The 25,201-nt window shown below is 44.7% G+C and overlaps 1 long non-coding RNA gene across 1 annotated transcript in view; it reads right to left on the bottom strand.

The window, feature by feature from the left end:
- LOC146359101 (uncharacterized) overlaps window positions 1–22,100 on the bottom strand; it is a 127,109-nt gene extending 105,009 nt beyond the window's left edge. Inside the window, exons 1-2 of the long non-coding RNA XR_014787193.1 lie at window positions 21,872–22,100; window positions 18,920–19,048 (exon numbers count right to left, since the gene is read on the bottom strand). This is a non-coding gene — a long non-coding RNA (uncharacterized LOC146359101). The remainder of the gene's footprint in view (window positions 1–18,919; window positions 19,049–21,871) is intronic.
- Between the last annotated feature and the right edge of the window lie 3,101 nt (window positions 22,101–25,201).

The raw sequence follows: 25,201 nt of genomic DNA, 5'->3' as shown, positions 1-25,201 counted from the left end.
CCCACCGACTCCAGACACTTGGACAGGGTTTCTATAGCCAACCTTGGTGAGGATTTGAATGAGAGGTAGAGTTGTGTGTCATCCGCATATTGGTGACACTGATTGGTGACAAACCTCCTGATGATAGCCCCCAGTGGCTTCATATAGATCTATATCTTCATATAGATAACAACAGGGAGAGAATAGAACACTCTGGCACCCTGCAAGTGAGCAGCCGAGGGTCTGAAGTCTCCTCCCCCAGAGCTACCCTCTGGTACCTGCCAGAGAGGAAGGAACAGAACCACCATAATATGGTGTCCCCTATGCCCAACCCCTCCCCGCGGTCCAGGAGGATACCATGGTCAACGGTATCAAAAGCTGCTGAAAGATTGAGAACAAGGAAGGAGCATTTGCCCCTATCCAGAGCTCTCCCCATCTCATCCACCAAGGTGACCAAGGCCAATTTTGTCCCATGCCCAGGCCTGAAGCCCGACTGAAATGGATCCAGATAATTGGCTTCTTCCAAGTGTTCCTGCAAGCTGAATGAGCTTTTATTTGCCAATACTCCATTCATTGTCCTCTGCCCAAATGAATCACCTTTTCTCCAGTGAGCATTTACCTCAATGCTTATTATAATATAATATTGCTCATCTAAGGTCTCATACCCTTTCATGGATCACTGCCTTGTTGTGGCGAAGGGGCTTGCGTAACTCATTGAAGCCATAAGCTATGCCGTGCAGGGCCACCCAAGATGGACAGGTCATGGCGGAGAGTTCTGACAAAATGTGGTCCACTGGAGAAGGAAATGGCAACCCACTCCAGTATTCCTGCCAAGAAAATCCCATGGAATGTATCACAAGGCTAAAAGATATGATGCCGGAAGATGAGCCCCTCAGGTCAGAAGGTGTCCAATATACTACTGGGGAAGAGCAGAGGGAATTTCCAAGTAGCGCCAGAAAGAGTGAAGCGGCTGGGCCAAAGCTGACAGGACACTCAGCTGTGGATGTGTCTGGTGGTGAAAAGAAAGTCCGATGTTGTAAAGAACAATATCGTTTAGGAACCTGGAATGTAAGATCAATGAATCAAGGTAAGCTGGAGGTGGTCAAACATGAGATGGCAAGATTGAACATTGACATCTTGGGAATCAGCAAACTCAAAGGGACAAACATGGGCGAATTTAATTCAGGTGACCATCATATCTACTACTGTGGGCAAGAATCCCTTAGAAGAAATGGAGTAGCACTCATAGTCAACAAAAGGGTGGGAAAAGCAGTACTGGGGTACAATCTCAAAAACGATAGAATGATCTCAGTATGAATCCAAGGCAAACCATTCAACAGCACAGTAATTCAAGTCTATGCCCCAACCACTGATGCCGAAGAAGCTGAGGCTGATCGGTTCTATGAAGACCTGCAACACCTTCTAGAACTAACACCAAAAAAAGATGTCCTCTTCATCATAGGGGATTGGAATGGTAAAGTAGGAAGTCAAGAAATCACCGGGGTAACAGGCAAGCATGGCCTTGGTGTACAAAATGAAGCAGGACAAAGGCTAATAGAGTTTTGCCAAGAGAACACGCTGATCATAGCAAACACTCTTTTCCAACAGCACAAGAGGCGACTCTACACATGGATATCACCAGATGGTCAATATTGAAATCAGATTGATTATGTCCTTTGCAGCCAAAGATGGAGAAGCTCTATACAGTCAGTAAACACAAGACCTGGAGCTGACTGTGGCTCAGATCATGAGCTTCTTATTGCAAAATTTTGGCTTAAATTGAAGAACGTAGGGAAAACCACTAAACCATTCAGGTATGACCTAAATCATATCCCTTATGAATATACAGTGGAGGTGAGGAATAGATTTAAGGAATTAGACCTGACAGACAGAGTGCCTGAGGAACTATGGACAGAGGTCCATAACATTGTTCAGGAGGCAGCAACTCAATCTATCCCAAAGAAAAAGAAATGCAAGAAAGCAAAGTGGCTGTCTGAGGAGGCTTTACAAGTAGCTGAGGAAAGAAGGGAAGCGAAAAGCAAGGGAGAAAGGGGACGATATACTCAAGGTTTCTTTTTGAGTGTCTGCTGCTTTAGAAATCCTTGGCTGGGGGACTGCAGGCGGGAGCAGGATGCTCCAAACCGGTGGTGGTCTTTTATTTATGTGATACAAATCTGCCTACTACACCGAGCAGCCGAGCATCACTGAATTGTCTGTTCAGAATAACAGCACAGATAACCCTAAGAAGGACAACTCTCTGAGGGGGCAACGGAGCTCCCACAGGCCAGTATTTCATCTCACATACAGGTGTCCTTGTTCTACATTAGGATGCTGCAAAGTGGCTGTCTGATGAGGCTTTACAAGTAGAAGGGAAAGTGAAAAGCAAGGGAGAAAGGGGAAGATATATCCAACTGAATGCAGAGTTCCAGAGAATAGCAAGGAGAGGCAAGAAGGCCTTCTTAAATGAACAGTGCAAAGAAATCGAGGAAAACAACAGAATGGGAAAGACTAGAGAACTTTTCAAGAAATCGGAGATCTCAAGGGAACGTTTTGTGCAAAGACGGGCATGATCAAGGACAAAGAAGGCAGGGACCTAACAGAAGCAGATGAGATTAAGAAGAGGTGGCAAGAATACACAGAAGAACTATACAGGAAAGATCTGAATGTCCCTGATAGCCATGATATTGTGGTCACTGAACTTGAGCCAGACATCCTAGAGAGGGAAGTCAAGTGGGCCTTAGGAAGCATTACTAACAACAAAGCTAGCGGAGATGACGTATTCCAGCTGAGCTATTTAAGATCCTAAAAGATGATGCTGTTAAAGTGCTGCACTCAATATGCCAACAAATTTGGAACACTCAACAGTGGCCACAAGACTTGAAAAGGTCAGTTTACATTCCAGTTCCAAAGAAGGGCAATGCCAAAGAGTGATCCAACTACTGTACAATTGCGCACATTTCACATGCCAGCAAGGTGATGCTCAAAATCCTACAAGCTATTCTTCAGCAGTATGTGAACCGAGAACTACCGGAAGTACAAGCTGGGTTTCGAAGAGGCAGAGGAACTAGAGATCAAATCGCCAAGATTCGCTGGATCATGGAGAAAGCAAGAGAATTCCAGAAAAACGTCTATTTCTGCTTCATTGACTATGCTAAAGCCTTTGATTGTGTGGATCACAACAAACTGTGGCAAATCCTTAAAGAGATGGGAGTACCAGACCACCTTACCTGTCTCCTGAGAAACCTGTATGAGGGTCAAGAAGCAACAGTAAGAACCAGACATGGAACAACAGATTGGTTCAAAACTGGGAAAGGAGTACGACAAGGTTGTATATTGTCGCCCTGCTTATTTAACTTATATGCAGAGTACATTATGAGAAACACTGGGTTGGATGAATCACAGGTCGGAATTAAGATTGCTGGGAGAATTATCAACAACCTCAGATACGCGGACGATACCACCCTAATGGCAGAAAGTGAAGAGGATCTAAAGAGCCTCTTGTTGAGGGTGAAAGAGGAGAGTGCAAAAGCTGGTTTGAAACTCAACATTAAAAAAACGAAGATCACGGCATCTGGCCCCATCACTTCCTGGCATATCGAAGGGGAAGAAATGGAAGCAGTGACAGATTTTATTTTCTTGGGCTCCAACATCACCGCAGACGGTGACTGTAGCCATGAAATTAAAAGACGCTTGGTCCTTGAGAGGAAAGCTATGGCAAACCTAGACAGCATAGTAAGAAGCAGAGACATCACCTTGCCGACAAAGGTTCGTATAATCAAAGCTATGGTTTTCCCAGTAGCAACGTATGGCTGTGAGAGCTGGACTATAAGGAAGGCTGAGCGCCGAAGAATCGATGCTTTTGAACTGTGGTGCTGGAGAAGACTCTTACGAGTCTCCTGGACTGCAAGGAGGTCAAATCAGTCAATCCTAAAGGAAATCAACCCTGAGTGCTCATTGGAAGGACACATACTGAAGCTGAAGCTCAAATATTTTGGCTAACTAATGCGAAGAGCAAACTCCCTGGAAAAGACCCTGATGCTGGGAAAGAGTGAAGGCAAAAGGAGAAGGGGATGGCAGAGGATGAGATGGCTAGATAGCATCACCGATGCAATGAATATGGACTTGAGCACGCTCCGGGAGAGAGCGCAGGACAGGAAGGCCTCGGCTGGCGTGCTATGGTCCATGGGGTCACGAAGAGTCGGACATGACTGAACGACTGAACAACAACAACAAGGTCTCATAAAATTGCACAAGAGGTAATAAGCTTTGCTAAAGTTGAAAGGCCAGGGTAATACAGAAACAGCGGTAGCTAGAAATCCAGTTTTTCAATTAAGGTGTTTCAATGATGATTGGTATTTTATTGGAAGGGCTTATGTTCTTTTAAAAAAATATATTGGTAGGTAATACTTAGAAGCATAACAACAGCTGTTATTCAGTATCTCCACTCTCCTCCCATTCCCTCCTTTAAGCTTCTTCTTCTTCTGTAGTTTCTAGCACAAGTGCCAGCTTCTACCTGCCAAATTGTCTAAATTATTGAAACTTCCTGGATGGCTCAAGCCTTTTTGGTGCTTGTGGCAAAAAATCAAAATAGCCTTTCCTTCCTACCCAACTGCGATGTGATGGAAAACATACAGGGCAGAATCAAACATTGCATGAATGTCAATCATGCAATCGGATTTTCTTCTCCCCACCCACCCCCCATTTATTCCCACTTCTCCTAATGAAAGCAGTTCTGTCCGTGGAAGGACTTCATTGGATTCCACCCAAAATAAACCAAAGAACTGGAAATTTGCATCCCTTTAACAATGCGCCATAATATGCCACCTGAGGTGGGACCTCTCCTTGCCTCATGGTGTGGCCAACTCCTGACCATCCTAGCTCAAGTCTTCTTCTTTACTCCTTTTTAGACCGTACAGTACATACATTGGCTTCCCTACTATATGTGCTTTATATAGGTTGTTTGCTGCCCTGGGCTCTTTGTGGGGCACGGTGGGCTATAAATCAAAGAAATAAACCCACATAGGTAAGGGGTGGAGCCTGCTCCTGCTCCAGATGCACATTCATTTAGCCCTTTGATCCACCTGTACAGGGCTCTCCCTCTCTCTCTCTCTCTCTCCCTCTCTCTCTCACACACACACACACACAAACCTCCCAGGTTTTTTTTTTTTTGGGGGGGGGAGAATATTGATTCATTTATTAAATTTGTATTCTGCCTTTCCCAAAAAAATGTGCCCAAGGCAGCTAGCGACAATATAACAAATATAAAAAGACCATCATGTAACATATATCACAATATAAAACCAGAGCAGATAAAGACAAGTCAATAAAGAGCATCTATTTAGTTCATTATTAAGACCATCACAAAGAAAAGACACACAAACAACAACAGCCAGAGAAGGCCTATCTAAATAAAAAAAGGTCTACTCATTGGCAGAAGGTCATCAAAGGGAGAGTTAATTGTAGGGGTGAATGGATTGTACTCACGCTCATCCGCTGCGGGGTCCGCGGGGGGGGGGAGGCGATCCGGTCCTCCCCCCCAGAATCCTCCCTGGCCGGCTCCGCTCTTCAGCGAGTCCACAGAGCCGCTAGCTGGGTCCATCTGCAGCCGGGCTTCCGGCTGCTGCCATGCAAATGGCGTCCGGCATAGCAGATGCCATTTGCATCCCTGCCTTTTGCCATGATAGGTTACATAAATCTTTACGTGGCCTATCACGGCAAAAGCAGGGATGCAAATGGCATAGCAGACGCTATTTGCGTCCCTGCTCTTGGCCGTGATAGGCTACGTAAAGATTTATGTAGCCTATCATGGCAAAAGGCAGGGATGCAAATGGTGTCCGTTACACCAGACGCCATTTGCGTTCAAAGACAGGCAGCAGCGGGTAGCAGCGCACGGCAGCGGACGGTTGGCGGCAGGTAGGATCCAGCCGGTGTGGATTCCCTCGGGTGGCGAAGGTGAGTCTTTCGTTCCACCATGGACTCCGGGGGGGGGGCGGATTCTAAGAATAAGCCTATGCAGAGTTAGCAAGCACAACATTAGATACATCTATCAAATTGATTGGGGTGTGTGTTTATCCCCTTTCAGTCACATTCCACATACCTTGATCCATCTAGGGATGTTAGAGAATTCCACCACGGATCCCCACGGATCCCAGGGGGGCCGAATTCACTACAATTCGGCCCTCTGGAATCCGTGGCGGAACGGAGCCCCCCGCCCCTCCATCCCGTGAAAGCCCCGCGAAATGGAGCCTACCTGGCTGCGGCTCCGGCTGCGACTTTGGCTCCAGCGGTGGCTGCCATTTGCGTCCACACCGGCCCGGCAGTGGCTGAAGGCCCCACTGTGGGTTGGCCCGGCCGGCGGTTCTGCAGCCTGGCCGAAGAGTGGAGCCAGCCGGGCAGGATTCCAGGGGGGAGGAACGGATCACCTCCCCCCACCTGCGGAACCCGGTGGAGCCAGGTTTCGTACACCCCTAGATCCATCCACAAATGCCAGAAGTATTAGAGTGTCTCTACATTAATGGAAAATCCCGCAGCCCTACTGGAACATTTTGGTTCTGTTTCTATGGTGCAATTAGCATTGGCTCCTTTAGACAACGAACGTGATGCGGGATTGAAAATGCCCTTTCTCGGCAGCCTTACAGGGTTTTCTGTAGTTTTCAATGGAACAGTGCCATCTAGTGGCAGAATTATCACAGTCACTAGCAGTATACACTGCGGAAATGGCAGGGGTTTTTTTAATATTCCAGCTTATCTTCAATCTTTTTAAAGGCGGGATAACTGTGAAAAACCACTGATGACATCCTGGAGGTTGATGATGTCGTGTAAAGGACCCACAAACATCCGTGAGTGGCCAGTCGCAAGCACACAATAAATTCCTTGTGTAGAAATGGCCTAAGTATAATATTTGTGCTGTTGAACTAAGATTTCTGGATGGTTTATGTATTTGTGATACTTCTCTACTGGTTAATACAATAAAAACTCTAAGCAGTTCACATATAAATATAAATATTAGAATGACATTTAAAATACTTTAAAAAAAAACATGGCTGGTTGACAGTGGAATAAAACAGAACAAGCATCACTTCCCCAGTGTACCACACAAAAGAGAGCACAATCTGTTTCTCATCACCAAAGAGAATAAAACTAATGGCTGTCTTACTGCTTCCTGTAACCTGTTACTTATTATTTATTTACTAAACAAACAACAGAGAGAGAAAGAACCCCTTTACGCAACTAAAAAAAGGAAAGTGGAGGGCTGGGCACAAGAGACTAGAAGAGAACAAGTCCAAATTTCTTTCCATGAGATCCCAGGTAGTTGTACCAATGAAGGCAATGAAAGCAGATATTTTGTAGATAGTGTATTTTATTACAATACCATGTTTCTCTTTCTAAAAACATCTGTTGAATTTCTAGGATTATTGTACTATTTTCATAAAATCAAAACAAGTTGAAGTAAAATTCTCAGTAGATCTTAGCTGCTTCAAACTATATTTTTACCAATGGCAGCAACAGCATGGAAGACGCTGGAGAAGGGCATAGCTCATCTGAAAGGACCCAGGTTCAATCCCCAGCATCTCCAGGTAGGGCTGGGAAAGGCTCCCATCAGAATCACTGGAGAGCCATTGCTGCCAGTCAGCGCTGACAGTACTGAGTCAGATGGACCAATAGTCTGGCTCAGTATAAGGCAGCTTCCTGTGGTTCTCTGATGGAGTGGGTCCAAAAGTCCCTTCATCTGATGGATGAAGTTCCTCCATCAGAGGATGACTCCTTTTGTAACTAATTCTAGCTATTTCCAAAAAGATTTTGAATCTCAAATAGGTATTTTTGTACCATACGCATTTCCCTTGACAAAAAAAAAAAAAAGGCTAAATAACTACAACTCACTCTATCAATGGGAATTATAGCTCTCAACCAGCGGTGGTGATAGTAACAGCTTGAAACAGACCAGTCATGATTGCACAAAAGGTGGGAGATAATACCAGAATGGACGTACATGCGAACACATGCAAAAGTGACATGGACCAGTAACAGATTTGCCTATCCCTACGTCTTCCCACAGTAGTGTTAACCCACTTTCCAAAGTGTTCATGGGGAGAACTCACAACATATGCACCTCCCATGTGCTTCTCACATCCAACAACAGGTGGAAGCAGAAGCAGTACTTTAACTCCATGCCACACAGGGATAACAAACACTGGGCTGAATAATCCTTGCAACAGGCCTGTGATGCAGGCTGGTATTATTAACTTCATCTTGGAGTGAGGTTGAAACTAAGCTGGCCTCAGGTCACCTAATGCACTTGGGGCTGAGATGAGAGAGAGTTCAGCCATGGACTTTCTGATATGTTATGGCAGCTGCTTACTGCAGTTACATATATATGAAGGTGTAACATTGACAGGGTGGCATCCTCCCCACCTTTTGGTAAAAGGTTGAAGAACCACCGATGTATAGGAACTCATGCGGGGGTTGGACAATGTGGAGGTAAAAGGATTAGAACACCATCACCCACCACCACCACACAATTAATACTACTGAAAGGATATAATTGATGCTTATTTTTATTTTATTTTCCATTTTCCATACTGCATTCTCTGCTTCCAAAGCAATGCCCAATGAGTTACACAACATAATCGAAAAACAGTACAAGCTACAGCAATGCAATAGTTTAAAAAGACTAATTCCAATTAAAATACAACGATGAAATAATCCCAAAAACTCAGTAGGAAAGAAGAACCCCTATCCAATCACCTTCCAGCCTGTACAAAAGGCCTTCTTAAAGGTACGGCTTTTAGCCAGCTGTTAACCATCAGGTACCTAGCTAAACACGCTTCCTAAAGAAACATACTCCAGAACACAAGGTTGATCATGGTGGCATGGGTCCTCCACTTCTGTAAAAGTCAGAAACACAGAGCTATGTCCCACCCTTGCAGGTCTGTTCCCTAAGACAGGCAGGTCCCAGGAGGACTTCCATGCTCTAAGGACACCTCCAGGCTGTTAGAACACCTCCAGGTTGTCTTATAGTGGCCAAGCTGGGAAGGGCTGCCAACCAGGGACAAGGATCCTGGACTGACCAGACTGGTCTCCACCCTTCATTGGAAGGGGAAGATAATGTCCTAGCCCTAAGAGTCCTGGACTATGGAACTCTGGAATGGCAAAATCCAATCTCTCCTGTATCCTAATAACATCAAGGCAACACCCTGTCACTCATTATTTGACAATACCAGGAGTCCTGAGTGCTTTTGTGACCTTATATCTAGCACCAAATACAAACATACCAAATACAAACACACCAAATACAAACATACAAATATAACCACTTATTGTACACTTTTCAGACAGCGGTCCTGGCATTTCTATCCCTTTTGTTTTTCAAGAAAACCCCTTTCAGCCCCTTTCACCTGGTGCTTGTTTCTTAATACTATAACTGCTTCGGGATCTCTGAACGAAGTATTCTTTCCGAGAGACACTATGCCCGATTCACTCCTGGAAGCCCCTGGCTAGGTGCCCATTCTTGCATAGGGATGTCAGGGAATTCCGCCATGGCTCTCGGTAAGGCCGAATGGCAGTACATTCGGCCCCCCGAAATCCATGGCAGAATGAAGCCCCCGCCCCCCCACCCCGCAAAAGGTGCGCGAAACGGAGCACCTACCTGCTGCCATTGGCGCTGCTTTGCAAATGGCAGCCGTGTCTGCGGCTGCCATTCACTTCTTCATTATAGCCATGATAGGCTACGTAAATACTTACGTAAATCGCCTATCACGGCCTCTGCAGGGATGCAAATGGTGTCCCTGCGTTAGCCGTGATAGGCTACGTAAGTATTTACATAGCCTATCACGGCTAACGCAGGGACACCATTTGCGTCCCTGCGGAGGCCGTGATAGGCGATCTAAGTATTTACATAGCCTATCACGGCAAAAAAGAAAGGGAATGCAAATGGCGGCAGCTATGGCGGCCGCCATTTGCGTTCCCTTTTTTTTTTGCCATGATAGGCTATGTAAATACTTATGTCGCCTATCACGGCAAAATACAGGGACGCAAATGGCAGCAGCTACGGCCACTGCCATTTGCATCCCTGTGCAGGCTGCCCAGCGGCCGGATGTCCAGCTGCAGGCGGCCCCAGCCGGCAGCTCTGCAGAGTCACTGCAGAGCGGAGCCAGCCAGGGAGAATTTCAGGGGGAGGGACGGAGCGCCTCCCCCCCACCACAAATGTCACCCTTTGAAAAGGTAAGTGACTTTCATACATCCCTATTCTTGCAAGAGGAACACTCCTTCTGCCCATCTCTAAACTGTTGACCATGGCAACCAGTGTAGTTTCTGCCCTGATTGATTCCTGAGTGATATAGATTCAGAAAAGGCACTTCATCCAAGAGTTTCTAGATTGGTCCCAATATTGCCTGCTTAGTTACCTACCTTGCACAAAAATTGAAGATTTGAAACTTGCCAATATTTACTCAGATCAGCCTGGTCCAGGAGACTTTTGCATGCGCCCAATCTTGTCTCATCTCGGAAGCTAAGTAGGGTCAGCCCTGGTTAGTACTTGGATGGGAGACCGCCTGAGAATCAGGCTTCCTGCACTGAGCAGGGGATTGGACTCAATATGCTTGTAGGCCCCTTCCAACCCTATGATTCTATGATTATCAGTGCTTCCTTTAGCACATTGGGAAGTAGCCTCCCTCCCCTCCCCTCCCCTCCCCAACCCCAAGGGATCTATTCACCATGACTGTTGAAAGCCTATTTAACTTTGGCTCAGCAGATTTCACTAGCCATGATGAGCAAGGGTCACGCAAACAAGTGGTGGACCTGAAATTCTCCACAAGTCCTGTCCACTTCTTTAGGAAACAAAAGCTGAAAATTCATTAATCAAAACTCGAAAATGTTAATTATCATGAATGTAACTTTCATCGTTCAGAGTCCACGTGTCCTTGTGTTAAGCTAATGTAACTAATCTTCCCAGTTCCTATGAGTTTGGAGCTGAAATGTAATATTCTCATAATTCCACCAAGCTTTATTCTCATTATACCTGAAAGCCATTTCAATTTGTTTGGAACATCACTTGACTTTGTGTTGTCTTATTTTCATGAGAAGACATAATTCAGTTGCTACTTTCACTGAAGTGGTCACCTTTTAATTGCCTGGGGGGTTATTTTATTTTCCATTGCCTTATTTTATTTCCATTGCAGATAAAAGAATTAATTTGTTCACTTAAAGCTCATCCCCTGGTGATTCCATTCTAATTGGGGGTTAGGGACTAAAGTGAGAAAGGTACATTAATTTCCAAGAATAACATTTGTTGCAAAAATTCTGTAGTGTAATTTAAACCACTAGCAAAATAAAGTTTGAACTGTCTGCCTTTTCCCAACATAGCTCTTACATTGTTTAACCCAGAACAGGAGCGTTTGTTTGTGAACACTGATGATGCTGACAACGACGACAACAACAACAACAATAATAATCACCGTAACCACCACCACCACCATCATCATCATATAGTGCCTGCAATGGATTGAACAAATGGTTAGCAATGACTGCCAACTGCAAGCTATTTTAACTCATATACATCACTGTTGAACCTATTGTCAACTATTGTCAGATTCATTTCTGAAAATTTGATTTGACTATTTAATAGAACACTCAAGCTCCCTTTGGGCTCTATGTGTATTAAGGGGATGTATTGCTGGGCCTGTCCTGAGGTCGCGTGTCTCCGACCCCCCCCACACACACACACACACAAATACATGGGGAGTGGATACCACTGAATACCAGCTGCTGTGCGACAACAGTAGGAGCGTGCTCTTCAGTAGTGCAGCTAAGTAATTTTAGACCCTGGGCTTAATGTTCTTAATGGAGGGGTGGGGGATGGAGTGCTTTAGAAGGCCATGTGTATTACTTCAGTTGTAAAACACACAACTAACTTTTTTCATCTCCCCCGCCCCCCAACTGCCATTCCATGCTTTTCAAGTGCTTCTATATCGCTCATGTGAGAGCAACAACAACGCTGATCAAAAATATGCTCAGAGCATATGCAGTGTTGCAGTTTAAATTCACTTAAATCAGAGCACCGTGACTACAGGTATACAATGGAGTTTGCTTCTGCTGCCCTGCTGTCCTCATCACCTGCCGCTCTCTGGGTTGTCATTTGGGCCCCACCTAGGCTATGGGGGCATGGACATTCACCCCAAAGTCCAGCCCTAGTTGCACCACAGGTGCCACTGGCCTCACACTCTGCTTGTGGGCTTCCCATCCCATGGGCATCTGGTTGACCACTGTGGGAAACGGGATGGTGGACTAGGCAGGTCTGATCCAACAAGGGTCTTTCATTCTTCTGAGGACATCTAGGGAGGCGAAGCCTGCACACGTAGGCTTCCGTGACAGATGGAACCCTCTGTTGGCAGAACTGGCCCTGAAAGCCCAGCCCCCAATGTGCCTGTGTGTGCTGGCCCTGCCCTTTCAGTCCTTGACTTTCCCCCATTGGGCGGGGAGATTTGAAGAGGGCTTCTACTCATGTTCACTTGGCCGCAAGTGGGAGGGGCCCTGCACATTGCTGCCACCAGAAGGCCACCCACACGCACATCGCCACAGGCCGCCATGAATCACCCACGCAAAGCCCATGCTGGATACTACCCTTACAATGTTTCTTCAAGACCATTCATATGAATGACATCATTCTGTGCTTGGCTCATATTCTGCTGAAAATGGCAATCTATGCTAAACCACCATTACTTTTTAAGACGTTATTTCCCAGATGATGAACTAAAGAAACAATTCTAGACATACTTTTTTCCAGCTGAACAGCAGAAGACTTAAAATACCATCGTGTGTGTGTGTGTGTGTGTATTTTCTAGCCCGACACTTTCCTGGGATTCAGAGAAGGATTTGCAATATAGCACAAACAACAACAACATATGGGCTAAACAAAACATATCCTAATCTCATTCCCAATTTAAATTCCCAAATCTCCAGGGCCAGATGAACTGCATCCAAGAGTAATAAAGGAACTGGCAGAAGAACTCTCAGAACCGCGGTCTATTCTCTTTGAGAAATCATGGAGGACGGGGGAAGTGCCACATGACTGGAGGAGGGCTAATGTTGTCCCTATCTTCAAAAAGGGCGAAAAGGAGGAACCTGGGAACTACAGACCAGTCAGTCTGACACCAATCCCTGGGAAAATTCTGGAGCAGATGATAAAGCAATCCAACTGTAAGCACCTTGAAAACAATGCAGTGATTACTCGAAGCCTACATGGATTTGTCAAGAACAAGTCCTGCCCAGACGAATCTGATCTCATTTTTTGATCAAATCATTTTTTTATCCTTGTGGACCATGGGAATGCTATACCTCGACTTCAGCAAAGCTTTCGACAAAGTGCCCCATGATATCCTGATGAGCAAACTAGCTCAAAGTGGGCCAGATGAAACAACGATCCAGTGGATCCACAGTTGGCTACAGAATCGGACTCAAAAGAGTGTTTATCAATGGGACCTTCTCAAACTGGGGAGAGGTAACGAGTGGGGTACCACAGGGCTCAGTCCTGGGCCCAGTGCTCTTCAACATTTTTATTAATGATTTGGAGGAGAAGGTGCAGGGAATGCCGATCAGATTTGCAGATGACACAAAATTGGGCAGGATAGCTAATACTTTGGAAGACAGAAACAAAATTCAAAGTGATCTCGATAGACTGGAGCGCTGGGCAGAAAACAACAGAATGACATTTAATAGGGGGAAATGCCAAGTTCTGCACCTAGGAAAACGAAACCAAATGCACAGTTACAAGATGGGGGATACATGGCTCAACAACACTACAAGCAAGAAGGATCTTGGAATTGTTGTCAATCACAAGCTGAATATGAGCCAACAATGTGATGTGGCTGCAAAAAAGGCAAATGCTCTTTTGGGCTGCATTCATAGAAGCATAGCTTCCAAATCCTAGGAAGTACTAGTTCCCCTCTACTCAGCACTGGTTAGGCCTCATCTGGACTACTGTGTCCAGTTCTGGGCACCACACTTTAAGAAGGATGCAGACAAACTGGAGAGGGTTCAGAGAGGAGGGCAACAAAGATGATCAGGGGACTGGAAACAAAACCCTATGAGGAGAGACTGAAAGAACTGGGCATGTTTAGCCTTGAGAAGAGAAGACTGAGAGGAGACAGGATAGCGCTCTTCAAGTACTTGAAAGGTTGTCACAGAGAGGAAGGCCAGGATCTCTTCTCGATCATCCCAGAATGCAGGACACGGAATAATGGGCTGAAGTGACAGGAAGCCAGATTCCGGCTGAACATCAGGAGAAACGTCCTGACTGTTAGACCAATACGACAATGGAACCAATGACCTAGGGAGGCAGTGGGCTCTCCCACACTGGAGGCATTCAAGAAGAGGCTGGACAGCTATCTGCCGGGGATGCTCTGACTTGGATTCCTGCACTGAGCAGGGGGTTGGACTTGATGGTCTTGTAGGCCCCTTCCAACCCTACTATTCTATGATTCTATGATTCTAAAGCTTAATCTTGACTACTAAAAAACAAAAACAAAAAACAATCCCAAATAAACATTGCAATCATTTCGAAAAGACACAGGAATTAACCATTTTCCTGGAGAAGGGAGTTCCGCTGCTGCAGAGTGGTGGGAACAGGATTACAGCCTTGATCCCCAGCCAAGAAACATGTTGGTTTGCAGAAAATGCAAAGGGGGGGGGGAGAACAGCATTCATTTTTTCTCTTGAAAAGCTCCAAAGCCCCTCTATGTTCAGAGCCAGCACACATCGATTGCAAGAGTGAGGAAGGGAAAGATGGAATGTGTGCGTATGCAGGGAAACAGGGAGAGGAGCTTCTCACAAAGATCCAAAGGCAAACTGTTTAAAAACAGCAACAGAGGTTTAAAAGGTATCTCATGCCTTTCTTTCTTTCTGATGGGGGGCAGGGGAGGGGGAAAGGCTGGAGACATAGATTGAAGTTGCAATCCAGGTATACACATTTACCTGGGAATATGCGCTATTTAAAACAGTGGGACTTACTTCGGAGTTCACAAGCATAGGATTGCACTGTTTAATCCCTAACCAAGAAATGTGTTAGTTTAAGGGACTGAGAAATCCACTGAGAGTCTGTGTCAGAAATTACTTTTTCTTTCATCACTTCCCCTATAAAAAGAGAGAAACACTGTGCCAAGTCATGTGCCAATCTATTGGGGAGGGAGCAGGGATACTTAATGCCAAAATTCTTTATTTAATCAGGGGGTGGGAAGAAGACAAGAGAGAGACTGACCGACCTGCCTTTAGGGTGGGTTGATTGGATATGAAATGCCTTTCTCAATTTTTAAAAAACGGGGGGAAGGAGGAGTGAAAGAGAAAAGTATTTATATGGAAGGGGAGCAACATTCAATCTGCTCTGGAAAAAGTCCAAGATATAGAACCTCTATGTTCAGAGGCAGTGTACTTCTGATTGCAAAAGAAAGAAAGGGACAGAGGGATAGTGTGCAGGTAAGAGAAAGAGAGAGCTAGAAGAAGAAGAAGAAGAAGAAGAAGAAGAAGAAGAAGAAGAAGAAGAAGAAGAAGAAGAAGAGGAACTTGCAATGACCCAAATATTGGTTATTGAAAAGTATCCTTGTGGGGGGGAGGGGGATTACATTTTGCAAAGCACCTTTAGAGGGCAGTCCTATGACCCCTGGGCAAGCATCCCAAGGACTATAGGATAGTTTAGATTCTCTCCTCCAAGGTTGGAGACAGCACTCCAACTTCAGAATGGGGAGTCAGAGATCCAACCCCCCTGCCATGATGCACCCTCACAGCGGTGCAGAGAGAACTGCGCCAACTGCCTTTCCAAGGTTGGAAATTTGGCCTTGGAGCGGGGGGGGGGTGTTCCAGTGGGTGGGGTGGGGAGGACAGGACAGGATAGAGTTATCCTGAGTCTCCTCCAACCTCCCCCTGAGAAGTGCCCTTGCTAGATGGATGGAAAAGCCCATCTAGTAAAAAAAGGAAAGACGGAGGACAGGGAGGCGAAAATCACCTCTTATGCTCCTCCTGCCCTCCCAACTTCAGCCCAGCAGAGCATAGGAAACTCAGAAGCTTCCAAGTGGCAAGGGCACAATCAACAGGATTGCACCCTTATAAACTTTATCACCCCCTTTCTCCAGAAGAAGCAGAGAGAAATAATAGTAGCTTGGGATGCTACTTACTTCTCAGACTCCATGCAGGTATTTAACTTTACATAAGTTTTGCATCTTTATTTTTCTATTGGGTATTTTGTTTAAGCCAAACGAACAGAACAATCCTCTATGCATGTTTCCTCAGTAGTAATGCTCCAGGTTTTTTTCCCCCACAGGACACCCATGTGACTTTATGTCCCCTATCTATCTATTTTATACTTATGTGGGCCGAGTTTGAGAATGCAGCCACAGAAGTAGGTGTGTGGACCAAAGAGAGCTGATGAAGTGAGCAACCCATCATCATTAAAGGAACCCAATCCTCTCTCATGAAGCGAGGTATAATCTAAATGACTGGTGTAGATCTGGATTACTCAGTCGTGACAGCTAAATGGAACTTTCATATTCAGAGGCAGTACATCTCAAAATACCAGATGACGTGGGACAGGAGCAGTGGTTAAGTGCTAGGTACTAGTGAGAAACATACACAATAAAATGGCATCTTATACTGTGCCCTCAAAGGTCAAGCAAGGGTATACAGAAGACTAGAACGTGCAGGTATAGCCATGAAGAGCAAAGCAGGGTCAGGCAAAACAAGTTAGCTATCTCAAAGCGTTTGGGGATGATGCTTGCATTTCAGAACGGTGGAGAGACGGACTCTTTGCCTTTTCCAGCTATAGATAACTAATAGATTCCCTTATAGATGAGGTATACCTTTGATTTTCATGCTGCTGCTTGGAGACAATCACCCCCAAAAAGTTTTGCAAGCTTTTGAGATCCCCAGATCTCTTCTCCAGGCAAGATGTTACGGGGGAGGGGGGGGCGGGGGTGATGGAGTGGGAGTGACTAGATGGTGAAATCACATTGTCTGCAAGTCCAGACCAGTTAGTCCCAGGTGGAGAATGGGAGGAGGAGTCTGCAAGGGGTCAGGAAGGGTCCTGTGCCCTTGGTTATGCTGGGAAGAAGGGGGGAATGTTGCAACCTCCATTTTGGGGAATATAAGGTCCAGCTATTCTCAGCAGTGTTTTCCACCCTGGTCAATGCATATGGGTTCCTCTTGCTTGTGTATCACAGAGAGAAATTAGGCAATCTTTATATTAACAAAGCAGCAGGTTATTTTATATGCTGTTGTAGGTAATTAACATCAATTGAAGCCAATTTGGTTAGCGGTTGGAGGGGGTGAGCTAAACAAAACCAACATAAATCAACCCCACATTTCTCACATGAAAGAAGACCTGAGTTAGAAATAGCATGAACTCCTCACTGAAATGGCTCTCTCCCTCCACCAGCAGCTTTTTCAGAAAGGTGGCTGAGGGCCAAAATACACATTATTTTAAATATGTGTCGACTATGTCTTTGGTACATTTTTAGAGCATCTCTACATTAAGCAAAAACCCCGCATCCTTACCGGGGCTTTCTGATTTTGGTTTCTTTCTGGAATTATAATGGGCTCTTTTACATGACAGACACGTGGTTTGAATTGAGGGGCAGAGGGAGCGCCCCCTCCCTCCCTGGCATGTGTCCAAAGGAGCGGGGCAGGAAGGGGAGTTCTGTTTTTGTCACTCAACTTGTGACATTTTCCTCACCTCCCCCAGGAAATCTACGATTCCCATTCCTCCCATCGCACACCCCAAATGTAGATGAATGAGCTGAAAGCTCCATGCTAGCCATTTCATAACAGTCTTGGATCGGGGGGGGGGGGGGGCAAAAACAGCAGACCAGGCAGGTGGACAACAACATTTGCTATGAGAAACAAAGCTGCTTCCTTGCTCGCTCTGGCTAGTGCCGGATGGACTGGTTCAGCATGGATCAGGCTTGTTCCAGGGGGAGTGGGGAACCTCCAGACCTTCTGTGCACTCCCCATGCCTGCGACTGAGAAATATGCTCAAGCGTTTACACGGGGACACATGGTTTGAATGGAGGAAAGTCCTTCCTCTGCAGGTCCATAGCACATTATAGCATTATGCTGGCATTGCACACAGCCTATATAGCACCACTAACTTTTATTACAGTTTTTCTCCAATCTTTTTGAAAGCAGGATAAAGGGGGAGTGCGGGAAAAGTGCAGGAGGTGCCTTGGAGGTTGATGCCATCGTGTAATGGACCCCCAAACTTTCACAAGTGACCAATCATGAGGGTGCAATAAATCGCCCATGTAGACAAGCCCTAACTATAGAGTAGGTGCAGGGGACCTGATCCAGATCTTAAAAGCATCCCTGCCTCTCACATTGCGGTCATGATCCAAATCAGATTCCTGCACCTATGCTGCTTGACTGAGATTAAAGTAAAGTCTTACGGCAGTGCAACAACAACAACAGAATAAGGATGTTGAAGATGTGCTAGAAGAGGGCTCTCTCGCTCACTGTTTAACCCCCAGCTACTGATGTAAGCAATGAACAGACCCGGGTCAACTTACAGGAGAATTCCTCTAGCAAAATGGTAAGGCTCAGATGCTTCATATAAGGCAATACAGAAACAAAACAATGTGGGGCACCTTTGCTGGTCCCTGGCACTGCATCCTTCCCATCTGGATTTGGTCCTGAAAGACCATGGAAAAGTGTGGGTGTACATAAGTTGTCAGCAAGCACAATTTGTGACATTGCACAACATCATTACCACTCACAGGGCACTTAGGCACCAGCCTAAGCTTCCCATTTCCTGGCTTTGTGGAGTTTGAGCCAACATGAGATGGCCTTAATGCTGGTCTTTTAAACCAGAAGGGATTTTTTTTAATCATTGAATAGTTTCAATAAAAATGGGAAAGATATATTAAGGCAGACAGATCTCAAACAATACAGGTAAAAAAAACAATACCTTGATTCTCCCTGGAAGATATTAGGTGCTGAGAAGTGATGTGCAAGCGACCTGACACTGTGACTTTAGAATCACAGTGGGTGCCATAATCCAGAGCTATCAGGAAAGCACTATGGTGGCAGTGTAAAGCTGCAAAATAGTAGGAGGGGAAGGTAATTTTTTATAGATGACAACTTGATTTTTCAGAATGCATCATGGAGCATTTAATGTTCAGAAAGCACAGTAGGCAGAAGGATCCTTAATTTTCCTCTGCTGAGGCACTCATTTGAAGCCATGTCGAGTTGGACATTACCTATAATAACCTTTCAAGGGCTATAATGCTGCAGGGTTTGTGTGTGTGTGTGTGTGTGTGTGTGTGTGTATGCATGCACATGCTGTATAGAATTTATAATGGAAAACCATCTGTCTTCAAAGATGATAATTCATCTCTAGCTTTACAGAGAGAAATAGATGGGATATAATACTCTAGATGAAGAGAGTAAATTCTGTTGTAAATTGCATATGAAACTCTGTTGTTACCTTAGAGTTGTGTAATTTAGGGCGCAATCCTATGCAGATAGGCATCCGTCTCCGAACTTGGAGGCGACTGCCTATCCAATGCAGGGCAGGAGAAGCACAGAGGGGATCGTTCCCTCCGTGCTTCTCCGGCCCTGCATTTGCGGCTAGACAGCTGATTTCAGCTGTCTAGCTGCGGGAAGGTGGAGCAGGGGAGGAGGCTGCCAGACAGCACATACGATGTGTCATACTGGCATTTCTGCCTTCCCCGCCCGGAACACCTCCTGGAACACCCTGTTTTGGCTTGCTTCGCGCTCCTCTTCGGAGTGTGGAGCTGTTCTGCGTTGCCTGTGAGGCAGCGCAGAAGTGGGGGGAAGGTCAGTTCTCTGGGAACCGACCTCGCAGCACAGGCTCCGAGATCAGTTCCCGGAAAACCAGATATCCTATGGCCATCTAGGTGCTGACTAGCGGCCATGGGATTGCTCTCGAAGAGACAGAAAATTAGGAGAAGATTACTTGAAGAGACGTATTCCATGCATGCTATGGCAGCCATGTGCCCTCTTTTACAAAGAACAATCCTCTGTTTGAAGGGCTGCCAGAGGACTGTCCTCTTTTTGAAGGCATCCTCTATTTGAATGACTGTCCAATCCAAGTTTGGTTCAAAGGGAATGAGCCATAAGAACTGTTGCCCGTCAACAGTTAGCAGCTGAACAGCAGGTTGAAAAGGCAAGCACACAGGTCATTTGGTCACAGTCTTCTGCACTATGGCAAGACTGAATGTATTTAAATTTTAATAATTATTTCTAATTTTGCATCTATACATATAAATTAGCATATGCAAATTTTATGCACATTGGGGTCCTCTTTTTGTGTGATGCATTTCCTCTTTTTTGGAGCTCCATGATGCTCCATGATACATTCTGATGCTTCCTGATCTATAGTGGTCTGTTTTGTGCCTGGCGGTGTACATTTGATCAGCAAAAAAAGCATGAAAGAATGATGTCTTCCAGTTATTATATGGGTGAATATTAGTAAATCAGCATGTGTTTTTTTGTCCTCAAAAGGCATGTATCAATATTATTTTCTTGCTTTAGTTTGCTTTTCAGTTCATGAGACTCCTGTTTGTATTTTTACTAAAGTTAATAAGAATTTGTCTTATTCTCAAATAATGTACACACCCACATGTGAAAGGAGGAGGGGCTTGATCAATATTTCCAAATTAATGCACAAATGAATCAGCACTCTATTTTGAAATGAATAAGGAAGCTATATATGCATGCCTAAGTACTTAATCAGGCAAAGTCTGGCCTAAGAATCAGTGTGGCTGCACACTTCATATGGGAAATATGAGCATGACTGATTTAATTTTATTTTATAGATTTTTATATCGCTGACCATATTTTAAAACATCTCTGAGCGGTGCACAAGAAAATTAATGCATTAAAATACATTATGATATGCATTAAAATACATTATGATATACATTAAAATACAATGAAACTACATAATAATTGCCAAAACATTTATGTAAAACATTACTAAAAATGTTAAACTAATTAAAACCAATACAATACCATAATTAGAAACAAACAAATGCATGTTTGTTAGCATTATACAGGAGTTTTGCCACCAATGTGTCAGGTGAATGTCTTACACCATGGGTGGGCAGATTTTAGGCTTTGGGCATCTACTTTGTTTTTCACTGGAACGAAGGTCAGGGTGTCTGTCGCCGGGAAATGCAGCCCCTTGGGGGCTTGCCAGACTTCTGCAGTGCACCCAATTCAGTTTGCTTTTGCACACCGAGCCACACAGTTTCCCCAAGTTCCAAGGACTTTTTACATATTGGGGGGTGGGGTCTCAGACGTAATTTGTGCAAATAGAGATTTGTGCAAATTACGGTCACAAATTGTGCAATGTAAAACATTTCAGAGGAGAGATCAATCCACAGGGCAGGCACAGAGAAGGCCATATTGTCTCCATGTTGTCACCAAAGGGAGTCCATAGGCTGCAGATTAAAGACTAGCTGCCTCTTTAGTCATTGGCATTTTGCAAAATAGAAGGTACTTATGTTGGAAATGGTTGGTGGGGCTGATTAGCTATTGGAAAAGAAGGGGTAGTTCCTTTTATCAACATGATGACGATTGTTTCCTTGTTTGTGCATCAACAAGTGCCTGGGTGTTACTGTACACGAGCAAATCAATATATTAGCAAATATTGTCTAAATAAATATATAAGCACATGCCTAGAGTACTACAGTGGTGGCTGAGGTAGTACTGAGACAGCGAAATTGATGGGATTATTTGGTATTGCTGCACCCTGTTAAAGAGGCAGTTAGCAGAGAAAAAAAAAGAAAAGGCAGAACCGAATGAGCATTTACCAGTCCCACATGCACATAAAAGCCTAAAAAGAGAGATCACACCTTTCTTTAGTGAAGAAAAAAAAAAACAGTTTACTCACAAGTATTCTTGCACATACAAATCCAGGCACAGTGTATGGTTTCAAAATACTTTGTTCAGTCAATTTCGTTGTATTCTACAACACCAGCAGGAGAAGAGAGCAAGCCATATGCTCCCAGCAGTGGAGGAAAGCAGAGAGAGAGAGAGAGAGAGAGAGGGAAGGAAGGAAGGAAGGAAGGAAGGAAGGAAAGGACCAGGAAGGAGGAACCACACTGTAGGCTATAGAGATCCTAAGACTAGCTATGCCTTTGCATTAACTAACTGCAATACTGCCCCTTTCCTGTAACTTGCAGAGTAGATTGCAGCATTCCCAATAGAAATCCTACAAGTGCTTCTGTCACAGCCATATAAAAAATGAATTACTGGTGAGTAATGTCTTTGAATACTTCTCTGTCAGGGAGGAATATACTTGTAAACACAACAATATTTATTACAAAAGAAGAAAATCGGAGGGAGATGAATGAGATGGGAAGCAGGGCTATTCTATCAGGTTCCTGTTCTCCCTGAAATTAGCCTAAGAGTTTAAAATTTTGCCGAGTCTATTAATTGAGCTTTGAATTCCATGATTATTTTATTCCTGAAGGATTAATGAGATCTCCTCTCTCTCTCATATATACACACACGCCATCTGGAAACCCACAAAGAGCACAGATTGATTAATAGATCCCATAAAAGCGGCCTCTGAGGGAAACAGCAAATCATTTAATATTTGGTAGAAGACTCATACAATATGTCCCTAAAAGATGGTGAGTTAGGGTATTACTAAAACTGAGGGAGATTCAATGCAGCCATCACACAACTGTTGGAAGGCCATCATTTTGCAATGACATGTTTCTGCTCATGAACACTTCAGAACACTTCAAAACCATTCCTCCCTACCTGCACAAAACCACAAAAGTATTTTCCCGCCCCTCCTTTACCCAAAAATCTCCCTTGAAATTCAGGCTCCTAGAATATTGTTCTGTAGGTCTAAAAGGCATAGTTAGGCTTCAAAAATGCCTGCCTTATGCGTGATCCATAAATATTAGCATTAGCCCACATTTTCTCTGAGTAGCAGTAAGGTTTTATTTCTCAACTTGCTGCTCCATTTCTCTGTTCAGGAGCCAATATCATGAACTTTGACTATATCCTTAGCAGCTTTTCATGCTTTTAGTTTTTCTTTGTTGTGCTTCTTTTCTTCTTCTCTTGTATATTGATTACATGCCCACTTGGATAGAATATTGATTGGCATCCCAGATCTCTCAGAAGGGTTTTTTTTCTCCTAGAGTTCAGCTTCTGAGAAAACTAAGGGGATGGGGGTGATCATGAGTAATACCAGGTACTATGCTTATTGTCATTCATTTAGTGGAATTTGCAGTGCATTCCTAAACATATTTACTCTGAAGAATGTTGCAACATGTCCAATGGGGCTTACTCCCTGGTACAAAGACCTAGGATTTGCATCATTCTACAAATATATGTGCTTGCACTGACTTTCATTAAAAGATTATTTAAGTGTATGTTTTGTTATATACAGTTACAAAAGCAGTTCTGGAGTATTATTAAACATCCTGATAATTTTCAAAGTCTTGTTCATTGTACACACTTGAGAAGGTCCAACTGGTTCTGCCAACTGCCAAGGCCATAACACCACATCTGGGCCCATACCTGATGCCTGACCTCACACAGACATACATCATCATCATCATCATTTTCAAGTGCTCCAAGCAGCACCAGGTGGCTGGGTCTGAGAGCCACCATTTTAATTTCCCACAATTCCCCAGAGCAATGCTGCATCACTTAGGCGGGACATGTGTTCTCTTTTACAGAGGACAGTCCTCTATTTGAAGGGCTTCCAGCAGGGGCATCATTAGGGAGGGGCCGAGCCACCTGGGCATGGGCCCTGGATCTCCTGAGCTGTCCTAATTGCCGTTGTTGTTTTTTTTTACCTTTTCCCATTGACTTGCATTGGAAAACAGAAATGGCCATTTGTGTGTGTGTGTGTGTTATAAATACATGAAATACAGAGACCTGATAGCCCCCATGGAGCTGATTGAATCCACCCAATTTCAGGCAGTTCGGTCCAGTAGCTTTTGTGCTAGTCACAGGTACAAGTTGCTATTTTCAAGAAAACATGCCAAAGCAAAGAGCTATAATTTTTTTGTTCTTCCACATAAGTGAATGGAATTTGGGGACCTAGCAGTCCCTATATAGATGACTGAATCTGCCAAATTTCAGGCAGTTAGGTCCAGTGGCGTTTGTGCTAGCTATGCATAAAGTTTTCTTTTCTCAAAGACTAAAACAATAGGTAAAAACTGCCAAGCCACACAGGGGATTAGAGATCCTAATAAGGAGGTATTTAAGGTGACAATTAGGAGGTCAATATCCCTAATCTCTGGTGTAGGTTTTTTGTTTGTTTGTTTGTTTGTTTTGAGGTGCAAAAAAACCCTCTCCCCCTACTTTTCTGCTCTTACATGCCCACCATTGGGAGCTTGCTTGCAATGAAATTTTGAAGAAGGAGAAGGAAGGGAAGAAAGAGCTTTATGTAAAATACTGGTATTTCACACAGCACCTGATTTTACTGCCCCAAAGTGGAACCTGCTGCCACCGCCATTTCCAAGTTAAAAAAAAAACGTGATAGGCTACGTAAAGATTTACGTAGCCTATCACGGCTAGATTTTTAAAAAATACCATGATAGGCTACGTAAATCTTTACGTAGCCTATCACGGCTGAGTTAAAAAAAAAAAGCGCATACGCAAATGGCGGCGCCCCTGGGCGCCGCCATTTGCGTTACTTATTTTGGCACGTGTAGTCTACGTAAACATTTACGTAGACTACGGCGAAAATAAGGGGAACGCAAATAGCGTAGATGCTACGCTATTTGCGTTCCCCTTATTTTCACCGTAGTCTACGTAAATGTTTACATAGACTACACGTGCCAAAATAAGGAATGCAAATGGCGGCGCCCATGGGCGGCACCATTTGCGTACGTGTGGTTTTGTTTTGTTTTTTTAACTCAGACGTGATAGGCTATGTAAAGATTTACGTAGCCTATCACAGCTGACTGCAGGGACGCAAAGGGCGGCGGCTACGGCCGCCGCCATTTGTATTCCTGGCCGGCCAGGATTCGCGGCGGGAGGGACAGGCGCCTCCCCCCCGGCCAGAATTTCGGGGGGGAGGGATGGGGCGCCTCCCCCCCGGCCAGAATTTTGGGGGGGAGGGACAGAGCGCCTCCCCCCCACCGCGAATCAAATTTCGTCACAGGTAAGTGACTTTTGTACATCCCTACGTGCCCCCAACCTGAAGTCTGCGCTCATGGGTCCAGGCACACTTGGCTCTCAGCCCATTAGT

The sequence above is a fragment of the Heloderma suspectum genome, chromosome 1, assembly GCF_057233095.1.
Source record: "Heloderma suspectum isolate Gila_16-S chromosome 1, 16-S_ref, whole genome shotgun sequence".
NCBI classification, from domain to species: Eukaryota; Metazoa; Chordata; class Lepidosauria; order Squamata; family Helodermatidae; genus Heloderma; species Heloderma suspectum.
The sequence above is the reverse complement of the archived record's forward strand: the minus strand, read 5'-3'. Positions and strand labels throughout refer to the sequence as shown.